General features: G+C 39.5%; 1 protein-coding gene across 4 annotated transcripts in view; it reads left to right on the forward strand.

Annotated features, from left to right (window-relative positions):
• Positions 1-16,369, forward strand: part of CKAP5 (cytoskeleton associated protein 5) — a 113,252-nt gene that overhangs the window by 7,685 nt on the left and 89,198 nt on the right. The window contains exon 1 of one of the 4 annotated variants that reach the window (XM_064288187.1): positions 8,313-8,335. The exons of the other annotated variants lie outside the window; for them this stretch is intronic. The gene's annotated coding sequence lies outside the window, so the exon portion shown is untranslated. Of the gene's footprint in view, positions 1-8,312; positions 8,336-16,369 lie in introns of those variants that run through there. 4 annotated transcript variants of the gene reach the window in all.

The following is a 16,369-nucleotide window of genomic DNA, read 5'->3' on the forward strand; positions in this document are numbered from 1 at the left end:
TTTTGCATACCTCCGTCCATGAGGTTGTTTAATACATTTGTAATGCAGTTAGATTCTTTTGTCACAGTCTTCGTTCTTTCCTGGGATCCTCCAATCTCCTAAATTATTTTTTTAAACTTTATTGTCGTAAAATATATATAGCAAAAAGTTTGCCATCTTAACCATTTTTAAGTGTACAGTTTAGTGGTATTACAACATAACTCCGTTCACTTTGTGCTACCATTACCACTGTCCATATCCAAAAGTTTTTCATTACCCCAGGCAGAACCTCAATACCCCTTAAGCAGTAACTCTTGACACCTCTCTTCCCTCTGCCCCTGGAAACTGCTAATAAACTTTTGTCTCTGTGTATTTGCCTAGGTATCATTTAAGTGGGATCATACAACATTTGTTGTTTTATGTCTGACTTATTTCACTCAGCACAATGTTTTCAAGGTTCAGTTATCCGTGTTGTAGCATGTATCAGGACTTCATTTCTCTTTATGGCCGAGTAATATTTCATTGTATGTATATATCACATTTTGTTTATCCGTTCATCTGTTAATAGTACTTAGGTTGCTCCCATTACCCCCCTCTGTTTGAGAATCTGCTAGGTGACTCACAGGACTCAGGAAAGTACTGTATTTAAAATTACAGTTTTATTATAGGTAAATCCATAGAGACATGGTGATGGTTGCACAACATGGTAAATGTAATTAATATCAATGAATCGTACACTTAAAAATGGATAAATGGCAAGTTTTGTTATTTTACCACAATAAAAAAAATCTGTAGAGACAGGCACAGATTGGTGGTTGCTAGGGGTTGGTGACGGGGTATGGAACAACTCCTTAATGGGTATGGGGTTTCCTTTTGGGTTGATGTTTTACAACTAGATAAAGATGGTGGTAATGCAACATTGTGAATGTGCAAAATTCTACTGAATTGTTTACCTTAAAATGGTTAATTGTATGTTATGTGAATTTCAACTGGATGAATTTTTTTTTTTTTAATATGGGGGAAAGGGCTCAAAAGAGCCACATCGGGACCATTTAGTTTTGGTGCAAAGAGTCCTTCATACATCTGTAATGGTGACCTTGAGGGTATGTATCAGTGCATTGATTATTCAAATGGATTATCCTGAAATGTTTAAATGATTATAAATATATTTTGCTTAAGAAGATTGGGAGGCTTATACTTTTTCTTAGGTTTATATGAGAAAAGGTTAAATAAAATTATTTGTATTTCAGGGATAAACCTATGATATCTGGCAAATTTGAATATCTAGAACATCTCACTCTATAATCAGTTTTACTGTAATATTTTTCCTCTTTTGTATTTATTTGCAGTGCTTTTTTTTATTCATGTCCTCATGTACTTGCAGAATGATTTTTCTTGTTTGTAGATTTTAGAAATTTTATCAGTGCCTTAATTCCAAGCATTTTCTGTTCATTCTTTTTTAAGTTGTCTTAAGCTGATTTCTATAGAGAAGCAAAACCAGTGACGTGTGTGTATATATATATAGAGAGAGAGAGGTTTATCTCTAGGAAATGGTTCACATGGTTGTAGATGCCGGCAAATCCCAAGTCCATGAGTCAGGCTGAAGGCTGAAGACTTCTCCTGACTCACGTAGCTGCAGGGGCTGATGAACCCAGGCTCAGCAGGTCAGGTGGCAGACTGCTGGCTCAGGTCCCAAGAACCAGAGGTCAGATGATAATGAGCTGGATGCAGGATCCAGAGCAAGGAGGCCTTGCCAGAAAGTCCATATATATATATATATATATATATATATATATATGTATATTGGATACAGGCCACACTCCTGAGGGAACTCCCCATACAACTGATAGGCTGATCACATCAGATCACGTCTTCGAGGATGACTGCATAATTACATAATTGCCAAATTACATCATTATGTAACTGCCAAACTACATCATTACATAACTGCCAAATCACTGAGAATCATGGCCCAGCCAAATTGACACACAACCTTAACCATCATACAAGTGTACATTCTTTAAAAAAAAAAAAACCGTGAAAACTTGGTTTAGAACTAGTGTGGGTGCTTCATTTGGGAGTGAAGATCAAATGCCATATCAAAAGTCTGTATAGTAAGTAAAAGTGTTTTTTAAGCCTTCGAGAACTGCCTGCTAATTTTGAACAATGTTTAATATGGGAGATTCCTCCAAACAAAATATGGACAGTGCCCTGGAGTATTATCAACTGTTATTTGGCTTTAACAAATAGTGAATCTACTTTCTGTAGGATTAAAAGGAATAAATTGTACTGGTTAAAGCACTCTGATCCTAACTGAAGGGTCGGCAGTTTGAACCCACCAGCTGTTCGGAGGAGAAAGATGTGGCAGTTTGCCTCCATAAAGATTTACAGCTTTGGAAACCTTATGGGGCAGTTCAGTTCTGTCCTATAGAGCCGCTAGAAGTTGGAATCGACTTGATGGGTTTGGTTTTTAGGCCTAAGGAGCCGGTTTGTTTTAGTAAGGCAAAGATGGGCTTGCCTTACTCAGTCCTAACTGTTCTAGTCCAATTTAAACATTTCTTGGACCAGAGGACTGAAAAGTTCAATCTAAAGTCTCTAAATGACTTTGGATGATTATAAAAATTCTAACACAAGTTAAAACAAGTCCACGAGAGCCAAAGTATGACCTTGAGTATATTCCATTGGAATTTAGAGACCATCTCAAGAATAGATTTGATGCAATGAACACTAATGACCAAAGACCAGACGAATTGTGGGATGACATCAAGGATATCATACATGAAGAAAGCAAAGGGTCATTAAAAAGACAGGAAAGAGAAGACCAAAATGGATGTCAGAGGAGACTCAAACTTTCTATTGAACATAAAAAAAAAAAAAAATAGAGTAGCTAAAAACCAAAACCAAACCCAGTGCCGTCGAGTTGATCTGACTCATAGTGACCCTATAGGACAGAGTAGAGCTGCCCCATAGAGTTTCTGAGAAATGCCTGGTGGATTTGAACTGCCAGCCTCTTGGTTAGCAGCCATAGCACCTAACCACTATGCCACCAGGGTTTCCAGAGTAGCTAAAGCGAACGAAAGAGATGATGAAGTAAAAGAGCTGAAGAGAAGATTTCAAAGAACGGCTCAAGAAGACAAAGTAAAGTATTATAATGAAACGTGCAAAGACCTAGAGTTAGAAAACCAAAAGGGAAGAAAACGCCTGGCTTTCTCAAGCTGAAAGAACTGCAGAAAGAATTCAAGCCTTAAGTTGTAATAGTGAAGGATTGTATGGGCAAAAAATTGAAAGACACAGGAAGCATCAAAAGAAGATGGAAAGAATACACAGTCACAGTACCAAAAAGAATTGGTCCATGTTCAGCCATTTTAGGAGGTAACATATGATCAAGAAGAAGGAAGAAAGTATTGAAGGAAGAAGTCCAAGCTGCATTGAAGGCATTGAGGAAGTACGAGGCTTCAGGAATTGATAGAATACCAATTGAGATGTTTCAATAAATGGGTGCAATGCTGGAAGTGCTCATTTGTTCTGTGCCAAGTGCCTTAGTTATCTAGTGCTTCTATAACAGAAATACTGCAAGTGAATGGCTTTAACAAAGAGAAATTTATTTTTTCACAGTCTAGGGTGACAGCTCCAAGAGAAGGCTTTCTCTGTTGGCTCTGGAGGAAGGTCTTTCTTGTCAGTCTTCCCCTGGACTAGGAACTTCTCCAAGCAGGAGACCCGGGTCCAAAGGACACGCTCTACTCCCAGCACTTCTTTCTTTGTATTGTGAGGTCCCCAACTCTGTGCTTGCTTGCCTTTCCTTTTATCTCTTGTAACATAAAAGGTGGTACAGGCCACACTCCAGGGAAGCTCCCTTTACATTGGATCAGGGATGTGACCTGATCAAAGGTGTCACGTCCCACCCTAACCCTTTTTAACCACAGGCAGAAATTATGATTTACAATACATAGGAAGATCACAAAATGGAGGACAATCACACATGGCCTAACCAAGTGGACACATATTTTGGGGGGACACAATTCAATCCATTATATGAAGAAATTTGGAAGACAGCTACCTGGCCAACTGACTGGAAGAGATCCAAAATTGTGCCTATTCCCAAGAGGAGGTGATCCAACAGAACACGGAAATTATCAAACAATATCATTAATATCATACGCAAGCAAAATTTTGCTGAAGATCATTCAAAAGCGGCTGCAGCAATACATCAACAGGAAACTGTCAGAAATTCAAGCCGGATTCTGAAGAGGACTTGGAACTAGGGATATCATTGCTGATGTCAGATGGATGTTGGCTGAAAGCATAGAATACCAGAAAGATGTTTACCTGTGTCTTATTGACTATGTGAAGGTATTCAAATGTGTGGATCATAACAAATTATGGATAACATCACGAAGAATTGAAATTCCGGAACATTAATTGTGCTTATGAGGAACCTGTACATAGATCAAGAGGCAGCCATTCCTAATACATGTTATCTTTTTCCCGTGGTCTCTTCCAGTTTTTATCCATATGCCTGTGTAATATTTAGTAAATCATTTTCTAAACAGTTTTTACTTTGCCATTGTAAAAATGGCATGACAGGGGCCTCTGACCTCCTCATCTAACTTCATAAGGGGGAAGGAGAATCAAGATCCACTGCCCAAGGCTGATTCCTATGAGGTGGAAGTCAGACATACCTGCTCTCTCCAACCTTTTTACCAATTCTGACACCAATTCCCCCTCCCCGGCACTCTCTACTTCTCTGCTGGGTTTGATAACTCATCGCAATGGCCACAGAGAACTACCAGACCATACAGGGTTTATTAAGAAAGTAACAGGTTACTGTTCAGGTTCAGGAATGCTCAGGATACAGTTCTTCAATCAGGACAGCCTCTTCTTATCTGTGCCCGCAGGCAGGTCTCTCTCTGGCCCTCAGCCTGGCCTCTGCCCTGCTCGGGCAAGTGTTGCAAAGGTCTTTTAGCTCTGCCGACAGGTACCCCACTCTGCTAGTAAGCCGCAGCCTAAGGTTCTTGGCTCTAACTCCTTGGGTCAGCAATCCTAGATCCACCAAGTGCCCAAAGGCATCCTATTCTGCCAGCAAGTCTCCTGCCCGAAGACGCTCAGCTTTCTTACTCCATGGGCTGGGAAGCTCACCGCACTATCTCCTGCTGGTCTCCTGCCTCTGCTGCCATTTCTCTGTTGCTGCTTGTCACCATCTTCAGTGTTACAGCGCTCTCTCTGTCTCTGTCTCTCTGTCTCCTGGTTCCAGGAGTTTCTCAATACAGGTATCCCGGGTCCAAAGGATGTGCTCCATTCCTGGCTCTTTCTTGGTGGTAGTGAAATCCTCCCATCCTGCCTCTGGGGTGGTTCATTTTAAGCCTACCAGGATGGCAAAAGTGACCAATCCCCTTGTTAGCGTTCCATACACTTTCTTTGCATGGTTCCACCCCCACAAGAGTGCCATGCACCTTATTTACATTATTAGTAAGCTGTCCAATCCCCTTGATGGACCACAAGCACCTCATTTGCATAGTCCCAACCAGTCATTTGGTGGGAGTTACTAAGACTGGCTAAACCAGAAAAACTAAACCCATTGCTGTCAAGTTGACTCCAAATCATAGGACAGAGTAGAGCTGCCCCATAGGGTTTCCAAGAAGGAGCTGATGGATTCAAACTGCTGACATTTTGGTTAGCAGCCGAGCTCTTAACCGTTGCCCCTCCAGGGCTCCAGACTATGGCTAGAAGGGCCATATTAAGTAGTACATTGCATCGCAGCCATGTTAAGGAGAACAGTACTACCGGACAACTTGTTGAATTATGTTGAATGTCTAGTTTAATCTCATCATGTTTTAGAAAAGAAAAGGAAGCAATAACCAAAATAAGATGGGGTATGTTTGGACTGTTGCATTTGGTAAGAAATCCAAGAATTATTCAAGAATATTTATTCAGAATGTCTGTGCATTAAGAAAGGAGCCCTGTTAGCATAATGTTTGAGAGCTGTGGCTGCTAACCAAACGGTCAGCAGCTTGAATCTGCCAGCTACTCCTTGGAAACTATGGGGCAGTTTTACTCTGTCCTGTAGGGTCGCTATGAGTCAGAATCAACTCGATGGCAACAGGTTTTTTTTTTTTTTTAAATGCATTAGGGGACAAAAGATAGAAATCCCAGTAATAGAAATCTTGAATTCTGATGTCTGAGACTGAGCTGTAGAATCAGTACAGTTTTTTTCTCTAATTTTTGATTAATTAATTAGCACAGCACTGGGTTATTATTATCCAGTTGTGTGTGTGCATGCACACATGCATTCGCCACATGCACACATGGACTCACTGTGCTATCCTTATTGAGGTTAGCTGGACTCCTGTGTCACTGTTGTTGTTACAGAAAGTGTTGATCATACTTTGGTGATAAATACTTAATTAGGCACTTATTGTGTATCACATACTGGGAGAAAAAGATGATTAAGATACATTCCAGCCCTTGCACTTGAGATATTCACAGTCTGATAAGGAAGGCTGATCTGCAAACTGTTATCTGAACAATAGTGTGATAAGTTTGGGGATATAATGAAAAGGTCTTAATTACCTAATTCAAAAGAACCGTTCACAGTCAAATACATTTTAGAATGAGGTTCTTGGGGCAGTTCAAAATCTGTTTAGTCATAAACAGTTTTCTCTTTGTGGCAGTCTTAGCCTAGAATCCTCTAAAACCAAAAAACCAAACCTATTGCCATTGAGTTGATTCTAACTCATGGTGACCTTCAGAATAAGGGTAACCTGGGATTGCTCCCTAGTAGAGTAGTCTTCCTGTTCTTTGGAATCTAAATTTCTACTTGAACCCCTGTTGAGGATCACAGAGGATACTTACAGCCTTTAGCCTCCCTAAATTGATTTCCATTCTGGTCTACATGATGGCTTGAAGCTTTAATGGGGGGGAAAAAAAAGCCAGTTGCTGGGGAGTGTGTTCTGACACATGATGACCTCATAAGTAGAACTGTGCTCCAGAGGATTTTCAGTGGCTGATTTTTCAGCAGTAGGTCACCAGGCAGGCCTTTCTTCTGAGGCTCCTCTGAGTGGACTTGAACCATCAACCTTTGGTTAGCTGCCAAGTGTGTAAACCATTTGTACTGCCCAGGGACTCCTGTGTATTCATCTGCATTAGATGGAGAAATACAGGCTTAATAGTCCATAAATCTCCTGCAGTATGATGGAGACACAAAATGCAGTCAAACCTTGGAAGGTGAGATTGAGAAAAATTCTTCCTATAAGAAGAAAGAAAACCTATGGAGCTCTTGGAGATCAAGATTTAAACTTCCAGAGATATTAGTGTAATGTTTATTATACTTTTCTCAAGGACTCGTCATATTAAAATAGATGACTGTGCATCTCAATTGTGTTTGCTTTGCCTAGATAGACTTGTAGTGAATTCCTGGCCAGTATTTAAAAGATCATATTTCACTCACAGAAAACAAACCTTCCTGTCGAGTCAGTTCCATGTGTGTCAAAATACAACTGTGCCATGGAGTTCTCATGGCTCTGACCTTTTGGAAGCAGATCATCAGGCCTTCTGAAGTGCCTCTGGGTGGGTTTGAACTGCCTTCCTTTTGGTTGGTAGCCCAGTGCTTAGCCGTTTGCACCACCCAGGGACTCCTTGCTCACAGAGGCAGAATGTTAACTTTTCTGTTCTGCCCCCTATTACCTTTCTACTCCTCTTGTATTATCGTCTAAAATAGTGTTGTAGAGAAGAGAAGGAACCGAGGGAAAGGGTGAGGCAGAGCAGTGCAGGCCACCAGAATTCTTACCTGGGCCTTTTGAGTTGCCATTTGAAAACCACTCTAATTGCTCGGGTCTAAGAGAGGTTAATGGAATAAGTGGCTTACGTAATGGAGGCTGTAGAAATTTACCCTGATGCTTTGGTTATTTCCTGAAGTGATTTTTCCTTCTTGGAAGAGGGATTAGGATTGGGATAGTGGGAACTGATCATCTCTTTTGTTTCTGGAGCATCACCTGTGTTGTCACCAAAAATAAAAAAAAAGGACCACCCAGCGGTGGTGGAGTCTTCCCCGTTGTTCCTTCATTTGCCTCTTGCTTTAGAAATCCTCTGGGCTGGAAGCAGGACCCTGAGGTCTACCAATCCCTGGGCGGAGTACGAGGTGGCCCCTTTAAGCCTTCAGTGTGTGCAGGGAGGAGGGCCGAGGGTGAGGCGGACACTCTGACAGCAGTGCACTGGGCCCCGCCCCCGGAGGAGGCGTTTCCCAGCAGCCCCGCAGCACCAATGCTACCAATGCTGCCGCCGCTGCCGCCTGCCGCCTGCCGGTTATTCCTGCTGATCCTGCTCGGACATTAGGGCCCCTGACCCCTCCCTACTTGGGAGCGTAAGTGTCAAACTGCGGGCGGGCGGGGGTCAAGCATCCCCTGCAGTGCTGGAAGTCCTGGTGGACAGTACAGGGGACTTTCCTGGCCTATCAGAGGCTAAGGTGGCGAAAGAGCGTAAACAATGCCGGCTGCAGTGAGCTAAAGCCTGGGACATCTGTTCTACTTCTGGGTGGTGATGGTGGCCGGCCCTGGGGTGCCTGTTTGAGTATGCAGTGTTTCGAGCAGTGCCCACTACCCGGCTTTGTCCCAGCCTGGTTCCCACTTGGAGTGAGGAGAGGATTGCTTTTACCAGAGAAGAACTGAGTTGAGCTTCTTAAGGGGTGGAGCTGAATCAAGTGCCCTGGGCCTTGGGTCCTTAGCCTGGGATTTGGAGACCTGGGTAGCTTCAGGATGAGTAAGCATTAGATTTTCAGCCGCATTGGTACAATTGAGCAGTAGCTTGCACAGTTGACCTAATTCACAGCCGGGTTTAGAATTCAGTCTCCCCAGAGGCCTATGTTGGTGTCGAGTCCCCCTTTTGGAGACATTGCCAGTGATCATTTATTAGGAAGAGTCCAGTTAGCCTTCTTTCCTGCTGATATGAATAGCATGGTGTGAAAGAGACAGCTCTCTCTACCCTTCCTCTCTCTGAAGGAATTGTGGGAGGTTACCATCCCAGGACTAGAACCACAAGCACATCTAAGTTTGTTGAGATAACCTGCTAGAGAAGCTGTTCAGATTTTTGGTCCCCTGATAATGGAGAATACTCTAGTAAGAGAGTGTCACTTGTCATTGCTAATGGGAAATGCCTAGGAGCAGTGTGGTTTTTTAAATTAGAGGGAAAGTCTTGTCATTTTTGCTGTCAGCTGATAGAGAAGGTATTTTATCTAGCCTTGATCAAGTAATAAAAATCTTAAATTTTCTGTGACAGTTACATAATTGTTATGCTCCTTTAATCCAATTGGCCTTCCTATACATGATTTGAGTAAAGATTTCTGGGCATGTACCTGCGTTCTGTTTTAGCCTTGCTGAGCCTATCATACATACACCTCATTGGCTATTCAAAGGGATTGTTCCTTTAGTGGGCAGAAATTTTCCTCAAACTTATTCTGCGCTTCTGCAGTAGCATCTCCTGAGCCAGAAGTGAGAGTCCAGGAGTGGTAATCAAATCCAGATCTCTTGTATTGTGGTAATGAAGAGTCTTTGTAGGTCAAGAGCTTGGGAGTTTTCCACAGAAATAGTTGCACTGCCACAGTGTATTTCCAGGTAGAAGGCTCAACTAATCTGCATAGTATCTCTATGATTATCTGTCAAAATACAAGGATTTAAAAGAAAAGCCCATCACACTTGGACCCTTGGTTGGTGGGGAAGAGTAGTGGACTGAGAGTTAGACTGAAACATAGGTTCTAGGTCCAGCTCTAAAATTTGTCATTACTTAACCTCTGTGCCTTATCTTTAGCTAGTTGATGAATTAGAAAATGCATAGATCATTGGGGCCTACATTCTGTGATAATATATAATGCATATTTAATAGGTAATTTTTTAATTTAAATACTAAACTAAAAAATTCAGACAGTTTGGAATTTATCCTAAGTTCTGCCTTTATGAATAACCTTGAAAACATTTCTTAACCTGGGGTTTAAAAATAAACAATTACCTCTGAACCTTTTTCATCAACAGTGGACTATTTGAGCTCTTTGGAAGACATTTTTAGATATAACAATAGTGTAAGATTATAATATTTCTGTAGAACAGATTTATTTTTGCTACTGTCCTTGACTTTGCCTTTGTTTTAGCCTAGCGTCAAACCTTAGGAGAACTCTGAATAATTTGAAATTTCTAAATACTTGTTGGAATTAAATTGAATGAACCATTGCAGGTACCATACATAGTTCAAATCAGTTTCATTAATGTTTCTCTTTGTTGACAATGGTATTCACTCCTAAGGTATCAAACCCTGCCGTGAGGTTAAAACTTGGTTTCTTACGTCTGCGTTTATCAAGTCCAGACCCCTCTGTTCATTGCCAGTGCCACGTTTCCAACCACTTGAAGATCATGTTTTGCAAGTCTAAAACCAAACTCATCATATTCCTTACCTTTCTTTTTCACTGCCTAAGAACAAACAATCCAGAACTTCCTCCTGACATATTTTTCTGTGTTTGACATCTTTATTTTCCTGGCCACCTAGGCTGGAGATACCTTGACTGTTTCTCCTACTCTCACATTTATAGTTGCTAAGGCTTCTTGATCTGCATGTTTAATGTAAATCCCATCAGTCTCCCCAGCCTACCCTTTCCATTGCTGCTGCCAATACCCACCTAGTTCCAGCTCTTAGTCACTAAGTATGGAAGTAATTTCCTATTAAATCTCTATTTTTGTCCCTGCCAATTCATTCTACATAGATTTATTTTTCTAAAAGTAAATATCGTCTCACTTACTTGCTTTAATTCATCACCATCTCCTGCTGTTTAGCCTCATATTCAAGACTCCATGACCTGACCCTACTCTACCATTTTGATCTCACACTCCCTTTGAGCCATTCAGTGTTCCCTAAACATGCTCAGTACTTTCCTACTTCCAAGACTTTGCCTTTCAGTTTCCTCAGTCAGCAGTATCCCCTCTTTCACCCTTATGTTTTGAAACATCCCGCCTACCATTCATTACTGAGCTCAGATGCCATCCTTCTGACACCCTCACTCACTGGTGGTCAGTTCCATCTTTGAACTCCCATAACCCTTGTTTGTTCCTTGCTTATGGCACTTTCCACTTACTGTTTCGTATTAGGATTCTATATTTGCATATCTTATTTTCAGTACTGTGAACTCCTTGAGGACATCATGGTTTGTCCATAGGGAAATTCAGTGAGTCAGTGCCTTAGGTAAAAATTGGAGTGGAGTAATCCTTATTATATCTCATTATTAGAAAGGACTCTTAACCTTTACAGCGAACCCACTAACATGTGTATGATTGGTAGCTTTAACAAACCATTCTTATCTCCTAAGGACTTTTGTGAGTAAACTTGATTAGTTTGGTTTAAAAAAAAAAAGTTTTATTGAGATGTAATTCACATATCATGCAGTTTACCCATTTAAAGTAGGCAATGCAATAGCTTTTAGTGTATTCACAGATTTGTGCAGCTGTTACCACAATCAACTTTAGAACATTTCATTTTCCCCAAAAGAAACTCCACACCCTTTAGCCATCAGCCCCTGAGCCCCAATCACCTACCCAGCCTCAGCCTAGGCAAACACTAATCTACTTTCTGTCTGTATTGATTTGCCTGTTCTGGGCATTTCCTATAAATGGAGTCATATAATATGTGGTCCTTTGTAACTGGCTTTTATTTAGCATCATGTTTTCAAGGTTTATCCATGTTGTGTGTATCAGTAATTCATCTTTTTTTATTGTCAAATAATATTCCATAGTATGAATAGACTATATTCTGTTTATCCATTCATCAGCTGATGATATTTGAGTTGTTTCTACTTTGGGGCTATTATGAGTGTTAGTTTGGTTTCTTTTGCTGTAAATATTGAAAATACTACTACAGTTCTCTAAAGAGATCATTCAGGTCCTAACTTTATGGCCTTTTATGAAATTGTGACTTTTATTTCACATATACTCCATTTTATACTGACTCTGAGGTTTCTCTTCATTACTGCCTGAATATTCTATATGCTCCCAAGGCTTTTACCTTCCTTTGTGATAATTGTTAGTTAAAATTTGCATGTAGAGACAAAGTTTAACTTCGAAACGAATGGTTTAATAACCCCCCAAATTTTTTTGAGTAGTTATACTCAAATTTAGAACTAATATGAGTCACAGAGATCATAGTCTACCACCCTTTATGCTTTTGGTATTCTGAAGGAAAGAGTTTCCTTTTCAACTGGTAGAGTCAGACCTTAACAGAATAAGGATTGCCAAGCATGGATAACCACCAACCACAAAACTGTGGTCATTTTTCTCTTATCCAAGAGCACTTGTACAATGTTTTAAGGCCCGGAAAGCTAATTAGGCTTAATTGTTAGGCAGCTACTGATTAAGGATGATTCTTTCTTCCTAGCTGTATTTTAAATTTCTCTAAATTACCTATGCCCTTTTGGGGCAAATAAACTTGTTTTTCACATATAACCTTGTTTGCTTTTCATATTTTAATGAATTAACATCATGAGTAGAACTGTCCCATAGTTGGTGGATTCGAACTGCTGACCTTTTGGTTAGCAGCTGAGCTCTTAACCACTGCTCTACCAGGGTTCCCATGAATTATTTACATTTTAAAATATTTTGATAGCTGTATTTCAGCATACTAGTTTTCTCTAATCTTATGTATTTTAAAAAATGCATTATTCTTTAGATTTCACCTGACTGTCAAGGGCTCTGTGGCATGGAAAAAAAAAAAAAAGAACCCCTTTTGTAGTCTAAGACAAAATGGAAGGTAAATGGTATTAATTCCATTTTATATTTGAAGGAGCAAGAGAGAGATACAGGGTCTTGCCCCAACTCTTAACTAGACCAAGAGGAGTAAAAAACTTCCTATGGTGTCGGTTCTTTATTCAGTCAGTGCATAAATAAAAGTAAAGAAGGTAATGTGACTATAATGAAATTATAAGAGGTCTGTGTATTATATATGTATAGTATATTTTATACTCTTGATGGCAGCAGACTTTCAAGTTTTTAATTTATATCTAGTATTAATGAGTATTATATTTTCAACTATTATGAGTAAAATGTCTAACTAAATTCTATTTTTGGTGTTGGTATTTGTATTTGCTGTTTTAATCCTATAAAATTCCAAAATAAAGTCAACTATAATTTATAAATGAAACAAACATTTTCTAATTGAGAATACCAAATACTGATAATGACAATTGCTAACATTTATTGAGCCCTTGCCAGAATGCCAAGTACCTAATCTAAGAATTTTACCTATTCTAACTCATTTAATCTACACACAGCCTTCTAAAGTAGATACTGTTGTCCACATTTTGTATGTGAGCACACTGAAGCAGTGTACATTCACCTGACTTGCCCAACATCTCACCTCAGGTTAGTAGTGGTTTTGTAGATATAGAATTCTTTTTTTTTTTTTTTTAATTTCGATTAGTAGGCACAAATAGAAGGTAATAAAACAATTTGTCAAAAAGCAGAAACTTAAATTTGATAAGACCGTTCCTGCTTTTTGGATTATTGCCTTTTTTTTTTTTTTTTTTCCCTTCCCCAGCAAGTGTTTACTGATCGTTTATATGTGCCAGGCAGTGTGCATGGTGAACTGGAAGGCCCATGCCTTGGTCTCTTTTCTCACTGTACACTCTCCCTCAGTACTGTCATTCCCTTGGTTTAATTACATCTGTCTATGGAAAACTGCTAAATCTTTTGTCTCTAGGCTAGAGCTCTCTCTTGAGCTCCAGGTTTGAATCTCCAACTGCTGCCCACATCTGCACTTGCCTCCCATGCATCTCAAGCTCAACTTGTCCAAAACTTCATAACTGTCCCTCACTTACATCTTTCTACATTCACTCAGTAAGGACGCTCATTATTCTGAAATGCATCCACTTTTCTCCATGTGCATTGCCGCTACCCATAAGCCCATCTTTCATTTAGACTCTTCATATCCTTCTATGTGGTTTGCCAACAGTGTTACCACCTTCCAAGCCATTCTTTACATGATCTTCAAGATATACAAGTTTAATAGCATATCAAGTAATTTTCCTCCTTACAATTCTTCAGAATCTCCTTTTACCTTTGGAGTAAAGTCTTCTATAACTTGTACATCACATGAATGGGTTTTACAAAGAAAATATTGAGTGAAAAAAGAAAGTTACAAAAGACTACAAACAAAGGATGTGGGGAAATTGGAACCCTTATCCGTTGCTAGTAGGAACGCAAAATGGTACAGCCATTGTGGAAAACTGTGGTGGTTCCTTAAAAAGCTAAAAATAGAACAACCACGTGACTCATCAATTCCATTCCTAGACTTGAAAGCAGAGACGCAAACAGATAAAGTGTACACCAGTGTTCATTGCAGCACTATTCACAATAGCCAAAAGGTAGAAACAACCTAAATGCCAATCGACAGATGAATGCATAAACAAGATGTGGTACGTACATACAGTGGAATGTAAGTAAGAGAAATGAAGTCTTGATACATACTACAATATGGATAGTGTTTGAAGACATTATGCTGAGTGAAACAAGTCAGTTACAAAAGGACAAATATTGTATGACTTCACTTATGTAAAAAGATAACAAAAGGCAAATATGTAGAGACTAAAGATTATTAGTAGTTACCAGGGATGGGAAGGAGGGGGAAAGGGAGGGTTATTGCTTATGGAGTAATGAGTTTGGGTTTGCAGTGATGGACAAATTGCATCGATTAAGGGCAGGATTGCACAGACAGTTAACGTAATTGCTGTCAGTAAATTGTATACCTGTAAAAAGGTGAATTGGTAAAAGTTATGTTATAGATATATTTACAAAATGGCAACAACAACAACAACAAAAAAAACAGTAGCTACTGAGGCTGCTTATATACAACCAAACACCTATGGGGCTTGATTCCTTGGTTTGGAGGTTTAAGGTCATGGTTTCATGGGACATCCCAGTTAACTGGCCTAATATCGTGTTTAGTGCTTCTGTTCTACCTCCTAGTTTGTTTGTGTAGTGCCTGGGGTCTTAAAAGCTTGCACGCGGTCTCTATTCACCTGGAGAAACAGGAAGAAGGAGAGTCAGGACTAGGAGGAGGAAATGGAATGTGTGGCTAATTGCCTCCATGAACAACTGTCTTCTCTGCCGTGAGACCAGAACTGGATGATGCTGGGCAACCATTATAGAACACTTTGATCAAAGGTCCTATAGAAGAATCCTGATCAAAAAGGGGAAAAATGCAGAAAGTTTCAAATTTTATGGAATGCACATTTTCTGGAGCCATGGAGTCTAGATGAACCTCTAAGATAATCTTTAAACCTTAAACCAAAAACATCCCCTGAACTCTTCTTAAAACCAAACAGTATTTTTTTTTTAATAACAAATGACTGCCTTGAGCATTGTACTGTTTTAAGATCTATCTGTATGGGATCAAATTGACAACAGCAACTCAAAAGATTAGTTTAAAAATTTAGGGGGCAGTGAGTTTATGTTAATGGGGGAGGAACAGTTGAGAAAAGGAGCCTAAGAATGGTTGCACAACTCAAATAATGTAATGAGTATGGTACTGAACTGTACATGTAGAAACTGTTGAATTGGTGTATGTTCTGCTGTGTATATTCTCAACAACAAGGAAAATTATTTTTAAAAACTACAATCAGTAACGTTTTTCTAAAGCTTATAAACAACCAAAACTAATTTTGGCTTTAGAGATAAATGACTATGGCATAAACTAAAAAAACTTCTGGAAAGTTTATGCTGTGGGAAGAAGGATAGGGTAGGAAGGAAATACAGATGGAGTAATGGTATTGGTAGTATCCCAGTCCTTAGACTGGGGTGTATTTGACATGTCAATTTTTTGTGATTCTTCGTAACTGACATATATTGCATGTATTTTCTTGTGCGTGCAAAAAGTTAAATTCTAAAATTAATTTTAAATTAAAATAATTATGGGAAAAATTTACTGAGAGGGCCTTTTCTTAGTATATCAATTCTAGAAGAAGTCAGACACAGAGACAGATCAAGAGTCCCCAGTGTCACATGTACACACAAACACTGCATCCATAATTTCAGTGGCTGTGGAAGTTTTGGTATGAAGCAGGCCTTTCCTTTGAAAAGAAGCAAAATCATAAACAATTTTTTATAAAGTAGCAGGTGCCATTTCAGAAAATATAACACAATGGCATCTGAATTTTATGTAAGGCGGCAGTTAGCATGGTTAGCCTTTTTCTTCATGTTTCTGAAAGGAGAATGGAACCAACAGGAAAAAAAGAAAATATCCCAGTGAACTCATAGGAAAACGACAATCAAATATTATTGTTCACATTCTCTTGCTTGGAGAATGTTTTAAAAGCTTTCACTGAGCATTTCTTTTTGAAAAACAAGTCAAATAGGAAAGAATACTTTTGTAG

Source organism: Loxodonta africana, chromosome 7 (genome assembly GCF_030014295.1).
Source record: "Loxodonta africana isolate mLoxAfr1 chromosome 7, mLoxAfr1.hap2, whole genome shotgun sequence".
Classification (NCBI taxonomy): domain Eukaryota; kingdom Metazoa; phylum Chordata; class Mammalia; order Proboscidea; family Elephantidae; genus Loxodonta; species Loxodonta africana.